Source organism: Crocodylus porosus, unplaced genomic scaffold (assembly GCF_001723895.1).
Source record: "Crocodylus porosus isolate Cpor-Errol unplaced genomic scaffold, CroPor_comp1, whole genome shotgun sequence".
NCBI lineage: Eukaryota > Metazoa > Chordata > Crocodylia > Crocodylidae > Crocodylus > Crocodylus porosus.
Genome location: NW_017728944.1, coordinates 1080735 through 1097566, shown reverse-complemented (window position 1 = coordinate 1097566; position 16832 = coordinate 1080735). Strand labels below are relative to the sequence as shown.

Below are 16832 nucleotides of genomic sequence, written 5' to 3'. Positions count from 1 at the left end.
TGGATGACAAAACAGAACCAGCTTCAAACGTACCTAGCTATTAAATGTGGGTAATAACTAGATTGTTTACACAGGAAAAATACATATTTTTTCAATTTAACTAAGTCAAAGAAGGGTGCAGGTACTTAAGATCACTGTTTTTATTGAAGTATCCTATTTAAAAAACATAGTATGGTACATAGTAGGGCTGTACGAAATTTAGCTGCCAGTTTTGTTTTGACACTATTTCAACCTGTTTCAAGGTCGAAACAGCAATATTGAAATGGAACAGATATAGTCGAAAGAGCCTCGAAACAAAATGAGGCAAGTCAAAACGTTTTGCTGTTTTGACTCAATTTCAATGTTTTGCCCATAGGCTATAATGAGGAAGGACAAAATAGCCTATAACATTTTCATTTTTCACCTGATTTAGATAAAACTTGCAGGAATGATAGTGCATTCTGAGGGCATGAAGTCTGCCAAGATTCAAGGGGATAGATGAAGGGGGTTTGGGGAAGCTGCACCCCACAATTTTGAATGCAAAACTCGTGTCACATGTATGTGTTAAACCACAGCAGGGTCAAAACTGGAGGCACGCTAGCCCCTCTGGAGGCCACAAAGCCTGCCGTGTTTCAAGGAAATAGGTGCAGGGGTTTGGGGGAAACTGCGCCTCAAGCAGTGTGCAAGCAACACTCATGACATGGGTGACACTGTGTGTGTTAAGGTGCAGCAGGGTGAAAGCTGCAGGGCTGCTAGCCCTTGCTGAGGCCACAGAGCCTGCCAGCTGCAAAGGAGATAGGTGCAGGGGGGATCTGGGTTCTGGGGGCCTGCACCTTTACCTGCTGACAGGCAAAACTCATGTCATGGGTGCTTTTGCAACTGTGTCTGTCTTGGGGCACAGGGCAGGGGGGGAGGGCAGTGGAACTACTGCAGGCCTGGCTGCTAGGCCCTGCTGCAGCCACAAAGCCTGCCAGCTGTCAAGAGGATAGTTGCAGGGGGATTCTGGGGCAAAACTAATGACATGGGTGATTGTGCAACTGACTGTCTCTGTCTTGGGGCAAAAGCAGTTCCTGGCTCTGTATTGATTCTTTCCTCTCCTTAGTCTGTGGTTTTGTAGCTGTTAATCCTTGCTCATTAACTCATTATCCTGGCTAGCTACTGTGTATTGAGCTGGTCCCTGAGTGAAGCATGATTGTTTGCGTAACACAGTAGCTTGCTAGCACAAGCACCTATGTCTTGAGTTTTATCTGTCAGCAGCTAGGGATGCAGGGCTCCAGAACCCCTGCACCTATCTCTTCAACAGCTGGCAGGCTTTGTGGCCACAGCAGGGCCTAGCAGCCAGACGTGCAGGAGTTCCCCCCACCCCTCCCCTCTGTGCCCCAAGACAGACACAGTTGCACAAGCACCCATGACACGAGTTTTGCCTGTCAGCTGCCAGAGGTTCAGGGCCCCAGAACCCCTGCACCTATCTCCTTGACAGCTGGCAGGCTTTGTGGGTTCAGCAGAGGCTAGTATGCCTACAGCTTTCACCCTGCTGCACCTTAGCACACACAGTATTACCCATGTCACGAGTTTTGCTTGCCCACTGCTTGAGGTACAGTTTCCCTCAAACCCCTGCGCTGTGCTTTAGGTGGGCATTGGCTGCACTGGAAGGGGCCTATGAGAAAGCTATGGTGAAATTTGGGGTGGCTGCAGCCCCCCTTCCTATAGCTCCCCACCCAGCACTGCCACCACCTGCCCCGAGCAGTGCTACAGTCTGCCCCCCCGCCCAGCACAGATCCAGGGGCACACATCCCCCCCTCTTTGCTCTTCCAGACAAGTGGCAGGAGCACCCCCCAAACCGCTCATATAAGCTGCAGCTCCATCCCATGCCTGCCCCACCCTGGCTGGGAAGCACCTACCCCAGCCCTAGCCCCGCTCCCTCCCTCACCACGAGGGGGCATTGACCCGTCCCCCCATGCCTCTTCCTTCCCCTTTCACCACAACAGACTTACCAGCTGCACTCAGCTGTATGGGAAATCAGATCGGTATAGGCCGATGTGGCTCCTTAAAAATCAGCTGTTGGTATTGGCCCCCAAAATCTCTATCAGTGCACTCCAACATCTAATCTACTGGGACGTCAGTGAAGCATTAGATATGGTCCCACATTGGAAAATGTTAATTATTTGATAAGCAAAAGATGGGCATTAATAGAAGAACTGTAAGATGTGTAAGGAACTGGATAAAGGGAGACAGTAATGGGTAGTGTTGAAAATGGAAATATCAGCTGGCATGGTCACAGGTGGCTTTAGTGCCCCCTTCTCCCCTGGCCCTCCTCCCTGTGCAGGGCTTAATGGATGGGCATGACAGGTGGTCCCGGCTGTCTGACTCTTGCCTCTCATGATGGCAAGGTGGTGCGGCTGTCTACAGTATCCCTGGGGCACGGTGGCATGGCACCTGGCCATCCCAGCAGTGGCCCCTTCCAGGGAAGAGCTGGAGGCACTGGTCCTGGTGGTCAGACCAGGGGTCTGAAGGCCAGTCTGGAAGCCAGCTACTGAGGCATCCCTGCCACATGGCTGAAGGAACTCCCAGCCATGTGGCTCTGCTCCAGGCAGGAAGCTAACCCCCTACTAGTGTGGCTCACTGGGAGCAAATTTTTTTTCTGATCAGCTGCATTCCCTCTAAGCTGTGTGGCGTGCATGGCTGCACAGGCACACTCATGCTGCACTGCCAGGTGCACCGGCACAGCTGTGCACCCCACACAGCTTAGAGAAAATGCTGCTGGTCAGCATTTACATGTGTGGTAGTGCACAGAAGCTACTGCACAGTTAATTTAGTGCCTTTATCTTCAGGTTCTAGCTAACTGTGCCATAGACTAATTTACTGCACAGTAAATGCCTCACACATGTAGATGGTGACTTTTTACTGTGAAGTAAATTATGCTACTGTGCAGTAAAGCATCTCGAGTAGACGCACCCCCTTTCAGCTAATCCTCAAGGCACTCAAGTTTCAAGGGGCTGCCAAAGTTGAAATATTACAAACATTGTGGGTATCATCATCATCATTGCATTGAGGTTTTGGCATTTGTTCCAATTTTTATGGTATTTGTGCTTGTTCTGGCACTTCTTGCCAAAAGAGGATTTTCCTTTTCAATGGACTGAAACCCCTGAAATAAGACTTCCCAAACTGATTTTATTTAAACTGGAAAACATCCCAGCACTGCCAAGTTATTGTGTTAGGATCTTATTAGATCTCACAAATTAAACAGTCTTAAGCACGTTTAGTCTATATTCTGATGGAAGACCTTCAAGAAAAACTCAGCCAGCTAAGGGAACTGGTGATAATGACAATTCACAAGGTGATACTCTCTCTTCTCAATTCCGAAATGGCATGCTAGCTTGTTGTTAAAAGGAGGGTGTGCTTTTTTTCTAGCAACTCTGGGTGAAATCCTGGTTCCACTGACACTGGCCTAATTCCCATTGAATTTAACCCTGACACTTTTTGTATGACTACAGTTCTGATCAGTAAAGCTTACGTAGAATCTCTTGAAAAAGTCAGGGGCGTCAGTTCTCATACCAGGGGAAATTTCATTGCAGGCAACTGCACTCCACCTACACAGAACTCCCTCACAGTTTCAGCTGGATCAAGATCTCATCAGTTTCTATCATCAGCTGTTTTGTGTTGCTTCACTTGTAACACTAAGCTGGTTACCACATTCTGCCACAGAACTGGCTGCGCTTTGGGCATAGATGGAGTGATTGTCCCACATAGCTTCTTGGGTCTGTAAAGTCCTTTGGGAAAGAAAAGCATTTATAGTAAGATATAATTACTGTCCTTGGTTTTACAACAAGCTGAATGTCCATTCCACACATTCCCGGTTACTCTCTCATTCTTCATCATTGTAGATGTTGACATATACAGACACATGAAACTGAGGTCATTAAAAATTGTATTTATATTAAAGAGATTCTTCCCATAATATATCAGACTTCCATTTCAACATTTTTTTTGGTGGAGGGAAGGGGAAGGAGGCGCTCTCATTTTTTTTTAAAGGCCTGCCTGTCACCGACACTTGGGTCTTGGCAGTCGAAGAGCTGTGTAATATAGCTTAGGTTGAAGTGAATGCACTTGAGAACATCAATTTGGAACCACAAGGCAAAGTTACAAACAGTGTGCCTTTCCCCAGGGATTTTTACTAACAGGAAATTGAACTATGAAAGTATTCAGCTGGCAATGATAACCATAATTCCAGCATTCCTGAGCTCTTAAAATACACTTCTTATGTAAATGTATGCTTTTCAATAAATCTGATCAACTGATACCAAATAATACTTGTACCCCCCAAAACTGCTTATATAAGCCACAAACACTGTACAACCCAAGATAAATCTTTTCCTAATTATAATGGTGCCATGTGAATTTATGGTGCAGCAAGATTTTTCCATTACAAAACTTTTATTTCCAGGAGTTTATTGCTTACCAGCAAGCATTAATTCCAGGGGGAAACCAGGCTTCCAAAATTCTCATCTTCTAGGAGAATGATTTAGTTTTTAAAGTACAGTCTGTAATAAACATTACATGTGACATGTACTAAGCCTAAGTAGATGGTTACTACTCTCAGATGGTTACTTTCAAAGCCATTTTTTAATTCCAGCAACTCAATAAATGGCCTGTATTATTTCTACAGTAAGACTGAAGCTGTTATAATCCAAAAGGCAGGCTAGCAATTTGGAGAATGTTTAAAGATTAAACATAACTGGAGTGCTTAAACCAAGTAAATACAATGTTGTTCCATGAAGAGGGGCCTAGTATCATTTTCTTTTTGCTAATTCAAACACAGAGAACAGGTCAAAATTTCCTTTAAGGTGGACTGTGCAGGTTTGGGACTAAGACTTGATGGAGCGTCTTAAAAATCTTGACCCTAATGTTTAGGCTTTTTTCTCTCCCCACCAAGCCCTGGAGAGCAGGGGGTGACATACAAAAGAGGAGTATAGAGAGTCCATGAGTCCACTCACGCTCAGGCTTGCCTACAGGTAAATTTCCTTGGGGGGAAAGCCTCTCCCAGACTCCAGCAGCAACCATTTCCTCTTAAATGGTTCTTTCAGCTGGTGACAATTTCTGAGATTTAAAAAATGCTCTTCTCCCTCGGGAGGAATCGAGACCTTTTGATGTTCTTTGGGAAACAAAGAGAAAGAGATCAGCTCTAGAACACCTGCATTTACATCACTCCTCTGGGCTGCTGGAGACCCAGGTACTACTCTACCGCTCTACCCAATTCAAAATATTGGTCTTCTGCATCACAGGCAAGTGTCCTGACCAGCAGGAGAGCCTGGGGTGGGTTGCTCTTGCTTGCTTCGGTTGGAGCATTTTCACTTTGTATAAATAACTGAATTTCCGTTGGCCAAAGGAAGAGGGAGGCTGACATTATGTGTTGGTGCTCAGGGCAGTTATCTAGGATTTGGGAAAGCAAGAAGAAAGTGCTCCCACCCTGGCGAACATTTAATGACCTGCATGAAGTGAAACATCACCAACAGGAAAGGGTGAAAGGAGGACACCCCAGAACAGCCAACAGCCTGGTGCTGAAGGCAATTTCCAGAGACATGGGTAATCCAGGTTTGAATCTATCCTCTGCATATGGCAGAGCCAGGACTAGGGGGGCTCAATCCTGTGGGCATGTGGGGCCTCAGAGTCCAGTCCTGGCATGAGGAACCAGGTTGGGACAGCACAGGACCCTGGACCCTGATCTTGGCAACTGGGACTAAGCAGAAGTGGCATGGGGCCCCAGAGCCCAATCCCAACAGGTGAAGCTTCGGACTGTGCTTTAGATCTGGAGAAGCTTCAGACACTTTTGCATCCAAAGCAACATGTCCAGATTGAAGCGCTGGCTTCGTTAGGCTTTCCAAAGCGATTCGGAACTTCTGACTGTTTTAGAAAAGCTTCAGAGCCGCCTCGGAGATCCGGCCATAGGGTATAATAGGGAATCAGTGAAATATCTATAACTTCGTTGTTTTCTGCCTGATTTGGATGAAACTTGCAAGGGTGGTAAGGTCTTAATTAGGTGTTAATTAGCAAAGATTAACACCTACAAAACCACCACTAAGGATAAGAAATAATCAATACAGACAATCAACTGTCCCAAGATGGAGACAGCCAGTTGCACAAGCACCCATGTCACCAGTTTTGCCTGTCAGCAGCTAGGGGTGTAGGGCCCCATGGGCCCATCACATTCCCATGGACAGGGGGCCCCAGAACCCCTGCACCGATCCCTGTAAGAGCTGGCAGGTGTTGTGGCCGCAGCAGGGGCCACCATCCCTGTAGCTGTCACTCCACTGCACCATAACACACAGTGTTACCCATGTCGTGAGTTTTGCTTGTCCACAGCTTGAGGTGCAGTTCGCCCCAAACCACTGCACTTACCTTCTTGAAACTGGCAGGCTTAGTGGCCTCACTGGGGGCCACCACTCCTGCAGTTTTCACCCCCCTGTGGTGTAACACATACACATGACATGATTTTTGCTTTCAAGAATTTGGGGTGCAGTTCCTCCCAACCCCCTGCACCGATTTTCTTGAAACCTGGCAAGCTTCATGCTCTCAGTAGAGGCTACCACCCCTGTAAGTTTCATCCAAAATCAGACATAAGACAACAAAGTTATAGATATTTCATTGATTCCCCATTATAATGTATGGCCAGATCTCTAAGGCAGCTCTGAAGCTTTGGAGTAGCTTTGGACGGATCGAAGTGGGAACCCAGTCTGGAGCTCTGGATCGTATCCCTGGCATCTGAAGCAGCTGGATCCAAAGCCGAATTGAATAGCTGCGTATTTGCACAGGCCTACTAACTCCTCCATTGCACAGGACCACCTCTGTACTAGGAATGTCCATCCTGGACACAAGAAGCTTTTCCCGCTGAAAGCTGATTCCAAACAGATGCCTTTCTGTGAAAAATGAAAAGTTTTAGTTTTGACAAGTTGGCCTTTTCTGCCCAAACCCCATTTCATGGGAAATTCCTGACCAGCTATAGTTTCATCCCATGGAGCTGTGTCCTGGCACGGCAAGTTGAGAGAGTTAGACATGCAACTCTCATGAATAAGTTGCGTCTAAATTGGCAAGCTAGCTTTGAAAATGTGAGGCAGAGCTTCTTGAGGCAGGGATGTAGTTCCATTGTGCAAGTGCAATGGCAGGCACAGCAGGGCCCCTCCATTCTTGACCAGGACAGCTACGTCTCAAACAATAATTGATCCATTCAGCAGACATAATTGGGGGATAGTGTGTGGAGGGAGGGGATGGGTGAGAATGAAGAGGTCATGTTTGGGTAATATCTTAAGAGCCAAGGTCCCATTTAGGGTCTGATTTGTAAGGAGATAGGGAGCCCCCCATGGTCTCCCATGGGTTCATTTGCAACTATGAGACTCAGCACTCCTGAACATCAGACCTCCCCCTCAAAACAGATGGGATGAGGGCATCAGTGCCTTTCATAAAGGGCAATCCTTTACACTGGTTTGACCCATAAGGAGGTAGCCAGCCCAGAGGTTTCTGAAGCTAATGGTGCTGTTGGTTGAATCCCTCTCCTGGTATACTGCTTGCTCACGTTCAAAACAGGTTGATCAGAGCTATCTACTAAAGTGGTTTGCAGATTCTGTCAGTCTTTCACACTCTATTTATTAAACCTTTGTCAGCTTTCTCAAGAGCAAGGATTCACCTGCAGAGCCCTTACCCCCAATTTTTCCCCACATTCCTGCAATGTGCTCCCTAACACAATCTCTCCCCGCCAGAAGTAGCTGCATTTCAGCAACACAGGACAAAAAGCAGTTGATGCTCAGTTAGGCTGAGGAGTAACATGCACATAAGATACAGTGATTAGAGTCAGGCTTTACTCTCACTTTGTGGTGCTTTTTCAACTTTTTATTTATTTTTGCCTGGACACTTAATTCAATAAACATATTTCCTAGGACTTAAACTGCAGCTCCTTTTCCTGGGGAGGTGTTTCTACGTGGCCAGGGAGCAGGGCAAGTTACATGTGCTGAATGCCAGCCTCAGACAAAACACCACACTTCCCTGTAGCAAGGCTTCATTCCAGTGCACTTTCTCCATCCATCGCGTTGCTTTTCATTTGCTCCTCCGATGGCTTATGACAGCTCGGCCATCGTGTCAAGGACATCTATGTTCCTTGACAGCTGCAGTGATCAGTTGCTGTTCTTCTTGGGTTTTCCCTCTCTCCAACCTGGAAAGACATTTACTTGCAAAGGGTTAACTCTGTTTCCAGAAGGCTCTGGACTAGATCTGTACTGCTGCTGCTGTAGGTGAAGATAAGGAAAGTCTTGTCTGAGCTGGGCCTGAGAGAGGCAGAAACCCCCCCGACACATTATGGATGAGAAAATGGCATGGGTGTAAACACACACAGATGCCACAAGGCATCAGCTTTCCATCCACTGGGCAGAACACAGGAAATGTGTGACTGGCTGCTAAACCGATGAGAGCTGGATGTGGCAAGGTGCCCATTTCATCTCTATTTGAATCATGCAAATAGAATCCCTCATTTCTTCTATAACAATTGCCTTTTTCCTTCTCCCCATAAGAGACAAAACCCCTATGGCACAGAGCAATGTTAGAAAAGGCAGAGCGCCTTTCTGGATTGGAGGGAAACAGATCCCCACAGCAGAACCCTCCCCGCAACCTCTCAACAAGAGATGATGTATGTTTAAATTTGATTATATTAAAAAAAAAAAAAGAGGGATGGATTCCCCACCCCCCTTCCAGCCACTGATCAGGAAAGAGCTGCACAGAGGCCAGCAGCTCCTCTCTTTCAGAAAGCCTGGGTGGAGCAATGACTTAAGACAATAGTATTAAGAAATAAACCTGCCCCACTTCTCCAGCCCCGGGCACTGAACCAGGCACTGCCACTCACTGGCTTGGGAGCAGGAGGCTCACCTGGAGGATGCTCTGACTGGCAGGCGGGCCGGCAGCAGAGCTCCATTGTTCCTGGCAGCTCCTAGAGCATGTAGATGATGTAGGAGAGAATCACCAGGCCGATGATAGCAAAAAACATCAGGATAAAGATGTCCAGCATGATGGCAGAGGAAGGAGGTAGTGGTAAAGGCGGCCTGTGTTCCTCAGACTCAGGCTGGGATTGCCGGAGAGGCTGCTTTCACTGCTGCGGGAAGGCAGGCAAGGTGCATGCAATGGCAGAAGTGGGGAATGGACGACAGCTCCCCCCGCCAAGCAGCAATTCCCTCCCCTCCCAGCTGGAGGACAGCCAGCCGAGCTGTGCCCAGGCTAGAAAGAGGATGCCTGATCTGATTGAGCTGGCTTTCCATCAACAAGATGACAGACTGAAAGAAAATGTGAAGGAGGAGGAGGATGGAAGAGGCGGTGTGTCTAGGACAAGCTTTGAATGGGAAAGACTGAGATGAGCCCAGCTCCTTGCTAAAGGGGCTTCACAGACACATGGGACAAAGGAAGCAACTTGCCTCCTAGAAGAGTTGCTTTGCTGGCTTGGGGAACCTGGTATGGCCACATCCCAAGAGGCCACAAGAAAGGGGGGTGTGGCGCTAGGATAAGCAGATTTGGACTAAGGGGTGACCCCCAAAAGGAAGTGAGTAGATGGGTTACCCCTTCTTTGATCAGACTAGACTTTTCACACCATAAATTGTTGGAGTGGGGGGAAACTTGGATGCAGCCTGGGTATTTCAGTACCTGGGGGCCCTTCTAAGCCCCGAGTACCAACTGAGACAACTGTATAAATGCACTGCCTGGGTAGAGACTCATACAGGCAAAACAGCTGCTGGATGACATGACAGCTGAGCCTTGCCTGAAAACCCAGAGAGAGAAAAAGAGAGAAACAGCTAGAGAGAGGCCAGACTCATCCATGTACTCGTGCTTCAAAGGAGTAGTTGTTTAGTAGGGATTGCCTGTTCAACCTATGGAAACAGTGTTATTAAGTTACATGGGCATACACAGAGCTCTGTACCCCAGCACCAAGAAGCCCCAGCCAAGATAAAGGCTACAATGGGGTAGGTGCTGTGCATACACAGAGACAGCTGGCTTCTGCCCCAATGAACTGACAATCTAAATACACAAGGCAGATGCAGGAATGGGGGGGAAAGAAGCAGCATTATCTCCAACAGGGAAACCAAGGCACAGAGAAACTAAGTGCCTTGCCCAAGATCACAGAAACCTCTGTAGGAACCAGGAACCCAGACCTCCAGAGGCCTATGCTTTCTCCAAGGGATGGCAAAGAAGGGCAGAAGGCAGGGAGTGGAAGTGAGCAGGGGAAAGTGAGGCAAGAGGGGTGGGTTTGAAGCAGGGAACACTTAGTACTGGAGATTTATCTGAACGTGGCAGATATCAGGGAGGAGTGTTACCCGTCCCTCACAGCAGACAGGGGGTTTGGACTCCTTCTCTGGGCTATCAAACATCTTTTATGAGAGAGGACCAAGAGGAGCCCCCTGCAGAGTTGACTTACTACTTCAGTCTCCACGCACAGGTCTCAACAAGCTTTGAGAAGAGGACAAAATGTCACGACCCTCAGTTCACCAAAGGGGACAAAGGAGGTTCAGAGACCACAGCAGGTGGGATCTAGAACTAGGAACCAGACTTATGTCTGTAGACTCTCAGATTGGTGCCCTGTCCCTATGCCTGTGAGCAAAGGGGCCAATGCTTGGCTTAATTTATTGCCAGCTGTTTGGAGGCAAGTGTCATGGGATCAATTTGGAAAAAAAAAAAGAAGAAGAGACTTGCAAAGCTTTGCACTTTCCTGTTTGTGATGTTTCTGGTGCTCAAAGATCCATTTCTACTCTGTTTATTTTTGTCAAAACATCTGTTTTCAGGATTTTTTTTAAGGCAGTTAAAATTAGCAGCTTTGGCCCACAGAAAAACAAAAGACAAATTTATGCCAACGGCAACATCCACTGGGATCTTGTTCGTTTTATTGATTGTAAATAGCATTCTCCTCTCCCAGCCCCCAGCTCATCTTATAAGGGGACTTTCCACTCCAAGACCTGCTGGAGGGATGGGGGGAGGGGAGAAGAAATCACAGGTTTTGCTGTTGAAACCACGTAAGTGGCTGTCAACTGCTTTCTGACAATGAATTTAGCTGCAGCCTGAAGAAACAATGAGCATGGATTAGGAGTTCAAAGCCAAAGTTAGACATGTCATGCTGGAACAGTTGTTTTTCCCTCTCCAGGAAAAAAAATCCCAACTTCACTTTATGTCTGTACTGATTAATGATCTCCCTAAGAGGAGAGGCAAAGCCAGGCCAATGCCCTGCCAAACTCACAGCAGATTGAATTGCTCTGTGCCCTCAATTAACCTGTTCTTTGGAGGAAGCAGCTTTAATGAAAACAGACACTGAACAAACCCAGAGGACGGTTTCCAGCCTGGAGAGAGGCACCTGAAGTAGCAAAGGTTCCTTCACCCTTGGATGGACCCAGCGTGATCTGAATTGCAGCAATATTTGGACATCATAAGAGATGCCATATTGGGTGCATCTACACAAGACGCTAAAGGCACAGTAGACTAATTCTACTGCACATTAACACAGTGGGCAAAACCTGTGCCAATGCCCTAATGTGCAGTAGAATTAACCTACTGTGCATTAGCATCACAAAAAAACCCATATGCCAGCACTAATGTGCAGTTGCACTGATTACGACACAGATAGTACCTGTAATTACAGGTACTAAACAATGCATTGCAATTGTGGCTCATTAATGAACGTGTAGATGCACCCACTGAGTTGCATTAAGGGCCCATCTAGCAGCACCATACCTAGACTCCTGGTGGTCCCAGGCAAACTTTTAGTTTTGGGCCTGCCTTTGCCAGAGATGATGGAAATAATAATCATCATTGTTTTCACCATTTTCCAGCCCCCTTCCCGTCCCGGCCCCGGGTGGCTGCCCAGTTCACTCATGCCCATGTCCGGCCCTGTCATCTAGCCAAGTAACCTGCCACCTACAGTGGCAGAAAGTGAAAGCTAAGGAGGAAGAGTATTTAAGCAAGGCATATAGCACCAGAGCGCCCCAAGGGGTGACAAGGTCAAACAGTTATAAACTCCTGCAAGACCATTTCAGGCTGGACATAAAGAACTTCTTTATTGTTCGAGCCAAGGTTTGGAATAGCCTGCCGCTGGAGGTGGTTCAAACACCTACTCAGAATGGCTTCAAGAGAAATCTGGATGTTTTTCTTGCTGAGCTCCTATGGCCCCAGCTGACCTTCTGTCCCTGGGGCAGGGGGTTGGACTCGATCTTCCAACGTCCCTTGCAGCCCTAATGTCTGTGACATCTATGAAATCTATATAAAAAATGATCCAGCCCCTGCCTCTCTCCCGCTACAGCTTCTAGTTGGGAACCCCCTGCTGAGACCAACCTCCCATTCTGCTTGGTGCAGTACCTCCTTTAAGAAAGGGATATGGACACAGCTTACCACCTAAAGGAAACAAAACCAGATATAAGCAGAGAAAAGTGATCACAAAAGTGTTAGTTATCTACCTGTTTAATTAGGCCTAATAACCAACAGATCAGTTAATTCATAAACACAGAGAATAGGAACAGATGCTAATCCAAACAACTTCTAGTTCCTTAGCTTGTAGCAGAAGATACCAGAAAAGAATAAATAAATTCTCATGGTAAGGAAGAGGTACTTGATCCTCAGCCCTGCTTTCTTGCAGAAATGGAATGCCCAAATCTCCACTCATCCTTAAAATGGATTTGATAGAAGGCCACCAACAGCGCTGCTGTCACACCCTATTTGCATATTTGGTTATACTGGGAATCATGGGGAAAATAAAAAGAGTTACTAGAAAAATTAGCTTCCTTGCAAGCAGGCAACACAGTAATTACCCTTAATTATAATGCTCTACTATGCTGTAATACACGTGCCACAGTTCACAGATCACAGCCAGGCCTGGAAAGTAGAGATGCTTTGTCACTGTTTGTTTCTCCTGTGTTGCAGGCAGTATATAAAGTCAATGTTGTTCCTTTGCTTCCAGAGCATCCAGTCCAGTGGAGGTGCACCTCTCTAATAATATTAAGCAGCCACAACTGAATACATTTCTGTCCACACCTATGGGCAAGAGAAGGCATTTTACAGCTAATGGAGGCACAGACATCGATGAATACATTCAAGGTGTTACCTCCAGGAGTGGCAGGCACTAATCTTGAGGCAGGAGAGATCCAAGGAAGAAACAACCTGCCCTCTGCCTCCACCACCTGGACCCAGTTAGAGATGCTGCATTTTCTTTAGTGAAATGACCTGTGCAAGATCAGAAAGGAAGCCTATGGCAGAACTCAGGTGTTGCAAGAACATTCTTGTTCACAGCATGGCCAAGCAGATAGCTGCTAGAATGAGCTGCATCAACACCCTGGGACCCCAGGTCCTAAGCTATGCTCAAACGCTGATCACAGCCACAGCCCTTGCTAGCCCTTCCTCCAGCTGAAGGAGAGAGAAAGTTAAACACAATTAAGACCAGGTCAGTCAGCAGGTAAAAATTATACTTTTATTTTTAATTTGAGTAAACCAGGAAGAGAAGTTGTCGGTTTGTTCCGCTCAATGGTTCAGTTAAAAAGGCCAAATAAGTTTCATTTCTGGGCACTTGAGCCCATGGGAAGAAATACACAGAGACAGGAACCTAATCAAAAAGAAAAAAACAAAACAAACAAACCAGAAACAAACAACAAACTGATCAAGCCCGGCACTGAAATGCAACGTGGAAAGCTAAGATGTACAAGATTTATTTTACACACTGATGAAATGGTTATACTGATGCAATTTAGCTTGTATTTTTTTTTAACATTTTCTCTATTTATTTTAAATACAGGTTTAGGTGCTTTTCAGCTATGAAAAAAGGCAAAAAAGTGCATAAGTCAGAGAGAAGGCAGAAATCAAGCAGTAAAGAGGTTTGTTTCCCATGGCAGGAGAGAAGGGGCAGACGGATGAAAGGGGAGAGAATGACAAGACTCAAGGTAGCATTAAAAAAGTTTTATACCAAAACTCAATTTCCTTGATTTATTTGGTCCATTAAAAAAAGTTTATTCACATTGTTATTCCTCCTCCCCCCCATAACTAGCTTTAAGAACAGCGTTAGCAGTAAAGGATATTCACCTCTCCCCTTCTTCAGCTCCTGTGCTCACGTGTTTTAGCACCAAACAGGGATTCCAGTTCCCCAGAGCCCATCTCAGCCACATGGAAACTGCCCTCAAGAACCACATCCCAGTTGACCGCATCCCCTCCCAATGCCCCTGCAAGTCCTTAGCCTGCTAGGAAAGCTGGTTTAAAAAAAAATTAAACTAAAAGAGAAATCAGAAGTTCTCATTTCCCCACCCCACCCAGGCTCATTCTCACTCCTGACTGCATCTTCCCCTTTTGGGACACAACTGACTTGTCACTCTTCAGTCAATGGATCCCCGGGCTCCAGAGACCCTCTTCCCCGATTGGCGCTCTTACTACAGCAGCGTGAGAGGAATCTGAGCCGGAGGTTTTTGCACACACTACTGCATCCCACCCCTAGGCCCCCACGGTATAAAAGACACAACATATCTTCAATTCAGGTTTTGTTTTTTTGCCAGTTTTGTTTCCATTGTGCTTTTGAGAGAAGGGAAACAGCAAGAACTCAAGAGAAGGGAGGATGTGAAATTTTTTTTGCTTGCCAAAAGCTGGCTGTCCCCATTTTCAGAATGGTTTGCAAGGAAAAGCCAAAAAAAAAAAAATAATAATAATAATTACGATAATAAAAGGCAGAAAGATCCCTAATCTCCATACAACACTTAGCCAGGTAGCCCCTGGCTCCTAGACTCTTTCCCCTCACCTTGGGCATGAGCACCACTATGGGGGGGGAAGAAGAGAAAGAGACAGGGATTTGTCTGTAGCCCAGTATCCTTGTGCTAGCGGGCAACTGATAGTCTATGGCAGTCTGCATCCTTCCAGGGGTCTGGCCACCTCTGTCTAATATCCAGCTTCTCCCATCAAGGTTTAAATGGTTCCATTGGTCAAGGTGCCAGGAGAGTGAAAGCCTGGCACAGTGCAGTTGTAAACATGTGGTGGTCCTCTGCCCCTATCCCCTTACCCCATCAGGGAGGGGTGACCTATCTGGAAGGTTTTGGGAGCTAATGGCACCTCACTGGGGCTCAGAACTTGCTTTTAAGAAGCCTGGTAGTAACTCAATCCATTAAAAAGAGACCCTTGGGCCTAGCTGAGACCACCTCACTGGCCACACCATATGCAGCCTTCTCAGGAATGGAGCAGTAGTCTATGTTATTCCACAGACCCATTAAGCTGTATGGAGTTCTTGGGTAAGAGAAAGGCACCAGGGAATATAGGCCCCATTAGGCCAAGCCAAACAGGGTGGCATAACTAGTTTGTGAGGTGGAGGGGGCTTCCCAGTGGACTGAGCTGGAGAAGGCGCTGATTCACCACCATTCTCAAATGCTCAAGTGCCTTAAACCCAGGATAATGCAGCACCATCCTTTCTGCCCTCCCTGCATAGAGATTTCCAGTTATAGTTGCCCCTGCTATTTGGTTCCAAGAGCTCTTAGTTCAAACCAGAAAGGGAGCAGGGCTTGTGCTCTGAAGTTTTGGTCCAGGATGTGATCCAAGCCAGCAGCAGCCTCAGACATCTACTGCTGGCACAGATCAAAAAGAGAGTGCAGAAGGCAAGGGCTGAGCACGCTTGTCCATTGCTTGTCTTCTCCAGGCCGAAAGGCTGGAAATGGAATGTAAGGCGAACTAGCACGCCTGCCCGGGGATGGGGAGGGAGGGAGGAAAACAAGCAGCACAGTGGCACTAGCTGGCTCTCGCTGCTCTTTCTAATGGGTGGTGGCTGAAGTATCAGGCCAAGAGAACCTCTTGTGGAGAGCACTGGTCCTCCAACTTGGCCCCCTTCCTGTTCTCCAATCCACAGACCCTTTAGTAGCACCCGCTGAACTCCACGGCAGCATGAGGCACATGTCAACCTAAAGCAGAGAGGAACTGCACCATGGTGGAGATAAAAATCCCAGTCTTCACCTTTATTGTGAAGCCTAAAGAAAACCCACAGCCCCAGCAAAAACCATTTCCACATCACCTGCCCTTTGTTCCCAGCACAAATGGCTGAAGGAAATGTGGCAATGGTTTATTTTGCCCTTGGCTTGGTTTGTTTGTGGACAGAAAGTAAAATCTGAGCCAGATGCACATCTTACTATGGCCTAAATGGCCACTGAGGCTAGAAGCAATTGCTGTCAAGTGTGTGCCTGCTCCAGCTGACTGCAAGGAGGGGTCAGGCATGACAGTGAGCAGGGTCCCTGGAGACAGAAGGCAGCTGCAGCCATGGAATGGCAGGAAGCTTGCCAGTGACTGTTCCTCTTGCTTGGCAGCAGTGTCCCAGTTTGGGGAAAAGTAGAGTCTCCCCTGACCCCCTTGCTCCCTGCCACAGCTGCCTCCATCCCCCACTGGACCTTACAGACCTCAGTGCCATGGAGGACAGGCAGCACAGAACAATGATCAACCAAAAACAAGACAAAACTAAGCACAAGGCCTCTTCAAGAGCCTTTTGGATCTACTGACTCAGGTCATGAAAAAATTAAAAAAAGGTTCTCACTAAAAGTTGTAGTGGTGAAAGGCTGATGGGGAGAACAACAACTCACTGGGAATGTTTAGCAGAGGACAGGAGATAGATGTGGAAACTAGGAAGTGGCCCAGAGCAAAAGCGGCACAGGCCAGGGTGTTACCAGCTCCAGGCAGGAGATGCTTGTGGCTCTAGAGAACAGAAACCCTAGTTAACCAGGCAGAAAGCAGGCCACAAGCCCTCCTCACCCCTGCTGCTAAGCAGCAACCCCTCAATCATTTGGTTCCTTGTTACTCTAACTGCTTGGCTTGGTCCCTAGTAGTGATGGATGGATTTGCTC

The 16832-nt window shown here is 47.1% G+C and overlaps 1 long non-coding RNA gene across 1 annotated transcript; it reads right to left on the bottom strand.

The window, feature by feature from the left end:
• Window positions 1-7845: 7845 nt before the first annotated feature.
• LOC109320260 lies at window positions 7846-9501 on the bottom strand. Its single transcript, XR_002103762.1, has 2 exons — window positions 8887-9501; window positions 7846-8545 (listed from the first exon to the last, which is right to left on the bottom strand). It is a non-coding gene; the product is annotated as an uncharacterized LOC109320260 (long non-coding RNA).
• Window positions 9502-16832: the final 7331 nt, after the last annotated feature.